Here is a 7,560-nt window from a genome sequence, read left to right on the forward strand (position 1 = left end):
AGCACACGTGCTAGCTAGCCGGTAGCCGCTGCCCTGATGCTTCCTGTGTGTTCCATGTGAGGCGAGAGATTCCACAGAGATCTGACCCTTGCAAACCGCATTAGTAAATCGGCCATGCACTATTAGCACACGCAAAGTGCGTTTTGAGGCCGGGTCGCCTGTTTGAGAACAAGCTTGTTTCTATGTGCAGATTGTGACTTAAGTAAGGCACAAAAGGCATAGAAAGTCTTTATGCTCAAAATAATGCACTACTAGAACAGCAGTGACCGGCACAGTATATATGGCAGTGTTTACCAAACTTTTTAGCTCGAGACTCAAAGACACAAAGTTGGTGTCTCCTCAAACCTACAAAAATACTAGCCCTATTTGATAGTAACAATAGCTGATCTACAAGCTCACAACACGTTGTCGTGAGCATTATAGACGTGCTATTTTCACTATTTATTAGGTTATTTTTTTAAATGCATGGAACTTCTTTTGAGTTTTTGAAAATGTCTTAAATTAAAAAAAAAAAAAAAACTAATTGTAGGAAACGTTAAATAATTTGATAATTACTTTACTTTTGACCCATAAAAATGTGTCCCTGACCCTAGTGTTGATTTTGTCGACTAAAACTATGACGACAAATGTTTGTCGGCTACCTTTTTTCACTTACAAAAACTAAATAAAAACTAAATAAAAACTAAGCTATGATGACTGAAACTAAGACTAAATATAGTGACAATTTCGTCAACAAATACAAAATTTACTAAAATGTTAGTGAGGGACTAGAGGAGAAGAGATCCAGTAGCACTAACAGACAAGTCATTTTATGTTTGGTTGCGCTCAGGTGTTGCACTCTGAGATCTACAAGCTCACAACACGTCGCGCTTTGACGCATTGTGAGCTTGTAGGTCTGCTATTTTCACCATGCAACCGAGTGTAAAATCAGCCATTACGACGCCATCAAGGCACCGCCCAAAAGACATTATAGTCGACTAAATCAACTGTAGATTTGGTCGACTATAATCTTAAAATATAAAACTAGACTAAAGGTAAAACATTTCAGATGACTAAAATATGACTAAAACTAAAAAAAATATCTTTTCAAAGGTTTATGACTAAAACTGAATCAAAATGTGCTGTCAAAATCAACACCGCCTGACCCACTGTTTGGGAACCACTGGTGTATTGTACCCCTCTATGCCTTTACAGTTCTAGAAGCTTCTAAAGTCTCCTGCTGGCAGAACAAGAGAGAAAGGTCAATCTGGCTGCCAACACAAATGAACCATTGCGGAATATCTTGGGACCCAGCGCTGTAAATTATTAATTCATTCCCAATGACTACTTTGAAACAAAATATGACGAGTGCAAAAACATGTGGATGTTCCTGAGCCCATGGGTTTTAATAATTTAAGGGTGGGAATGAGCCTGTTAGCCAGCCTCGTCCCTTGAAACTCCACAGGATCCATCATAACCAGTAACCACCAAATCGGTCTTCCTTATAGAAAAGTACATTTTCCAGGAGCCTATATACTGTTCTACTCCCTCCCTCATTTAACCCATTAAGACCCGGAAAGCATCTGTTATTTTAGATTTTAAACCACTTTAACCATTATTTTATACTTTGGCTTTTTTTGAAGAATCTTGATTTTTTTTTTTGCAAATCTTTGAATATACGGTATATACATTTTTTAAAGCGAACATTTTGTAACTCAAATCTTTGCTTCTGCGGGGGTCCCTGGAACTAAATATTTTGAGATGGGGGTCCGAGGCCAAATACATATCATTTGGGGGGTCCTTGACATGAAAAAGTGAGAGAAACACTATACTATACTATTGTAGCAACATAAGTAAAAAAAAATATATATATTCAAAGATGTGCACACATTTTCACGATTTTTCAAAAATAGCAGATATACAAGCTCATAGCGCGGCACCGAGTGCCGCGCTATGAGCTTGTAGATCTGCTATTTTTGAAAATAGCAGAGCCCAAAACATTTTTTAAATGACACAGACGCGTTCCCGGATTGAGTGGCTTAAAGGGAATATACGGCAAGTCTTCCGCTCGAGGCAAATGATTTCGCTCTATGGAGAAAGGAAAGGCCCACCCACATCTCCACGCGCACGATTCCCATTTGATTTGCAATCTTACTTCATGGTCTTATATGATGAAAATGAGGAAGACATCTAGTTCATATCTTTTTCATTTTTTAAGTCAGGGCCACTACTAGTGCTGCTTCAGTGGTAATGGGGTTTTCAGGGAAATTGCAATGAGATCTCTCTCTCTCACTCGTCGTGGTTCGTTCTTGAGAGAGAGAGGCGGTGGCGATGATTACAAAGCACATAAAGGAATCAGACAGACAGTATGGTTTCTGCCAGGACATTAAAGCTGAATTAAGGGCTGTTGAGGTGCTCGGGGACTGATCCCAATATGGAAGCGAGGCCACCATGAACACCTAAGGACTTCCACTGCACCATTGGGAACAGTATTACACTGCTCGAGTCTTTAAAAGGAGACATTATAGACTGTATACAGTACATACAGTAGTGTATTTTGACCGTGGCGAGATAGCAATAAATTCATGCCGCTTCGCTCGCTCCATCACTTGGGAGGCGTGAATAAGGCATATGAGTATAGTGTACAGCATGCTATAGACCCATTAACAGACGACGTCACACTGATAAGAACCAGTATGCGCGCACAGGCCGGCACCAAATGAAACCCATTCTGTCATGTCTCGCTAGGACGCGCCTCAGCCTCACTAGCCAAAACACAAGAGGAGGTTGAATGAACTGAAACCAGCGCACCCGGAAACAATATGTTGGGAATTGATTGCCTGAAACAATCACCATGTGCGTCCAGTCTCAATGTTGGTAAACAAATAATTGGTCTATTGATGGAACTAGTATAGTTTAAGACCTGATCTCTGACCAAAATCAGTCAAACGTCACAGGGGTGTTTTTTTTCTATTCAATATTGTAGTTACATTGGAATTGAATGGAATAAATACATAAACAAACACAGAGAAGATAGATAGATAGATAGATAGATAGATAGATAGATAGAGCAGCTACTGATTAGGAACATCGCTTGCACCTGTGCTGATTACCGATATAAGACCTATGTTTGAAAGCTCACCCAAATGTGGTTATTGAGAGTCACCACCAGTATATTACAGAAATATTTTAATTGTGTACAAGTACCATTGCCTGAATTTGTATGAGCCATTATAGTTTCTCATCCAGCAGTTATGCATTCTTTGTATTGCCCCCCCCCCCACTCTCTGTTTTGCCATTGTTGGTATGGATTGTGAGCAGGCTTACTACTGTATATAAGTTTACAGAGTAAAGATAATCAATAGAAGCATATAAGGAGCTTATAAAAGGCATGTTAATGTGCAACCGGTCCAACACATACTATACACAAGTGGTGTAAAGTACATTTACTCAAGTACTGTACTTAAGTAAAATTTTTAGGTATTTTTTACTTCACTGGAGTATTCCTAATTTGCAATACTGTACTTCTACTCCAATACATCTCAGAGGCAAATATTGTACTTTTACTCCATTACAATTAATTGAAATATGGAGTTACTAGTTCCTTTGCAGATATAAGTTATCATATTATAAAACATACATTAACCACTTTAGCTCTATTTTTACATAGGCTATTTGAAAATAGCAGATCTACAAGCTCACAACGCGTCGCATCGCGACGCATTGTGAGCTGCAAAAAGTAAGCAAAAAGACTGCAAAAGGTACTAATTTGTTTTACTTAATAGTAAAAGTATCAATACTGCAATGTAGAACATTAAAAGTCCGAAATTAAAAATGTACTTGAGTGAAAATACAAAAGTATTGGTATCAAAATGTACTTAAAGTACAAAAGTAGAAAGTACTCAATATGCAGAATGTCCCATTTCACAAGTTTTCAAATGTATAAAATGTTTAAAAATCTTTAAAGAATAGCAGATCTACAAGTTCACAATGCGTCGCATCGCGGCCAGGGGTGCAATGCTCACTGGACGGCCTTGCACGCCGTGCCGGAACCTATTTGACCAGGAGCACACGCAGGCACACGCATAGATTTAAAACTACTTTAAATTCGCACCTCAACAAAGTTTTCAAAGGCTCCCGACTCAAACCTAGCGAATTAACATAGGAATAAGCCTAGATGCATATCAATTGTCCATTGTGTGACTTGCAGTGTAGGTGTTAAGCGACACGTCATTGAAATAGAGTGCAAGAACATACCAAATGAGCATTGCATGCCTGATCGCGGCGCATTGTGAGCTTGTAGATCGGCTATTTTCAAATGGCCGAAATGTATATAGGGCTGAAGTGGTTAATGTATGTTTTGTAATAATAATCAAAATCTCTAAGTAAACGTTTTCAAATAATTGTAGTGGAGTAAAAGTACAATATTTGCCTCTGAGATGTAGTGGAGTAGAAGTAAAAGTATAGACAATTGGAAATGCTCCAGTAAATTAAAAGCACCTCAAAATGGTACTGAATGAAGTACTTAAGTAAATGTACTTAGTTACTTTACATCACTGATGATCAGTAGGCTGCGTTGAAGAGATGATTAACTTTAGATGGAAAAGACCAAAAGCACAAGGTCCCAGTCAAGGGCAAGAGCAACGTTACTCATTCATCACTAAGGTGGTAGATAATGTATCTTGGCAGTTACACAGTGTTGGCAAAGGTAGGAACTGTACTGAGTGTAATCTCTGTAGTTTTGAAAATTGGAAATGGTGATTAATCAGGTTTTTTTTTCTTCTTCTTCTGGTAAACAGGGGATGAGCCATTGGGGCTGGGTGTGTGGAGGTTCCTGTACAGCAGAGGTTTTCAACAGGGGATCCGGGACCCCTAGGGCAGTGGTTCTCAAACTTTTTCATGCCAAGGACCCCCAAAATGATATGTATTTGGCCGCGGACCCCCATCTCAAATATGTTGTTCCAGGGACCCCCCCAGAAGCAAAGATAATTGAGTTACAAATGTTTGCTTAAAAATATATATACGTTCACGATTTTTCAAAAATAGCAGATCTACAAGCTCATAGCTCATACGCACTCGGTGCCGCGCTATGAGCTTGTAGATCTGCTATGAATAGTCAAAGTATAAAAGGTTAAAATTATTGTGATGCTATATTACCACATTTTTGCTGGGGACCCCCTGGTACCCCCACAAGGACCCCACTTTGAGAACCAATGCCCTAGGGGGTCCTCGGAGATACTGCAGGGGGGGGGGGGGGGGGGGGCGCCAAATCTTTGTGTGATAGGGACTTATAAATTGTTTTTTTTTACATAAACCACTTGAACCCTCGCATCCCTATTCTGGGGGGAACATTAGCCGAAAATAGCAGATCTACAAGGACGCGTTGTGAGCTTGTAGATCTGCTATTTTCGGCGAAGAGGTTTGGTGTACAGGGAAAAAAGAGCAGACCAAGTACCGAGCCAAAGGTCAAGTTTACAAAGTATTGAAGGTTTAAGTGGTTAAATGTCTGAAAAATACACATTAACATGAATCCAATATGTAGTGGGGGGTCCCTGCTTCATCTCTCTCTCAAGCCAAGGGGTCCTTGGCCTGAAAAACATTGAGGACCCCTGCTGTACAGTAGGTAGGTATGTGTGAGCAACAGTATATGGTAAATAGGTTAGGTGATACAATGGAGCTGCACCTATCAAAAGTACATCAACCTGAAGCCTAGCGCCCTATTCTGGGGCTGTTTTTATAGACAACTAAGTACGGTAAATATAGGGTTTGTGTTCAAACTTAAATGATAAAATGATATGATATGCATCTACTGTATGTCATTCATGGCACGGTCATACTGACAATGAGAAGCAAGAAGTTTGAGTCAACACATCAATAAGCGCTGGGCGATTTATTTGTCTTATTTGTAAGAGTATTATCATATTTATGGCCCAAATATGAATATTCATTGCGTCCGACTCCTCCTTAATATACTATATCATCTCTGTCGGTTGGAAACCTCATATTATGTCCAAAACTGTTACTTTTCAGGATTCAAATTCAAACATAGCAAAAGTAGCAGATCTGCAACTCAAAATGTGTTGCCTCGCACCGCATTTCGAACCTGTGGATCTGCTAACTTTTGATCATTTTGTGTGACACTGTAGTATCAAGTAGGGCGTTCATTTTAAAAACGCAGAAAGGTAAAATATGGAGATAAGATGTTTCTGCCTGACAGCAACGATATACAACAGAGAAAGTATATAATGTCTTCGGTTTGAGAAATGACAGGTCAGAGTATTAGACCGTATATGATGTCCTTTATTGAGGACAGCAGACTGTAGTGTCCACACACACTGCTACCAGTCTGGGTCTTTCCCCAGCACTGAACTGGAACACAGCCAATCGGTGCCTCAATTAACCCATTAAGACCGGGAACTCATAGGCTACTGTGTCATTCAAAATTTTTAGCCACAACCGTTATTTTATACTTCGGGCTATTCAAAAATAACAGATATACAAGCTCGTAGAGTTCAAAAATAGCAGATATACAAGCTCGTAGAGTTCAAAAATAGCAGATATACAAGCTCGTAGAGTTCAAAAATAGCAGATATACAAGCTCGTAGAGTTCAAAAATAGCAGATATACAAGCTCGTAGAGTTCAAAAATAGCAGATATACAAACTCGTAGAGCAGTGGCGTAGCCAGACGCTAGCCTGGCTGGGCCTAGGGAGTCGGGGGTGGGCACACATGCACGCGTGCGCATTTTTTTGGGGTTATTAGCGGTTTTTGATACTTTTTTTGCGGGTTTGTGACGGATTTCGGGTACCTATAATTATATTCACTGTTATCAAAATGGCTGAATATGACATAAAACAATAATAATAATAATACAAAATAAAGTTATATATATATATTATTTTTTTTGGGTGGGCAGAAAAAAATCAAATGGGTGGGCCCAGGCCTACCTATGCCCACCCGTGGCTACGCCCCTGTCGTAGAGTTAAAAAATAGCAGATATACAAACTCGCAGAGTTAAAAAATAGCAGATATACAAACTCGCAGAGTTCAAAAATAGCAGATATACAAGCTCGTAGAGTGCCGTGCTATAAACGCTTGTAGATCTTTGTGCAAATGTTTGAATACATATATTTGTTTTTGAAACATTTTTAACTCAAATCTTTGCTTCTGGAGATCCCTGAAACAAACCATTTTAAAAATGTTCGCTTTAAAAAATATATACATTCAAAGATTTGGACACGTTTTTTCACAAGATTTTTCAAAAATAGCAGATCTGCAAGCTCAAGCTCATAGCGTGGCACTCCGCGTTATGAGCTTGTACTGTATATCTGCTATTTTTTTAATAGCCAAATTCATCTAAAATGGCACAGATACGTTCCTGGTCTAAATGGGTTAAGCAGTAACAAATCACAGAGCTCCTCTGTTGCTCCCAGTGCAGCCCATGTTGTCTTTTCCCATGGCGATGAGGATGGTCATTTAGATGAAAGCTCTGGCTATAGAAGATTATTTTGGTGGCTTAAACTTGATAATGATATTGTTGCTGTCAGGCAGAAACCTTGTATCTCTGTATTTCAACTGTTGT

This window comes from Gymnoscopelus braueri (genome assembly GCF_963280865.1).
Source record: "Gymnoscopelus braueri genome assembly, chromosome: 2".
NCBI lineage: Eukaryota > Metazoa > Chordata > Actinopteri > Myctophiformes > Myctophidae > Gymnoscopelus > Gymnoscopelus braueri.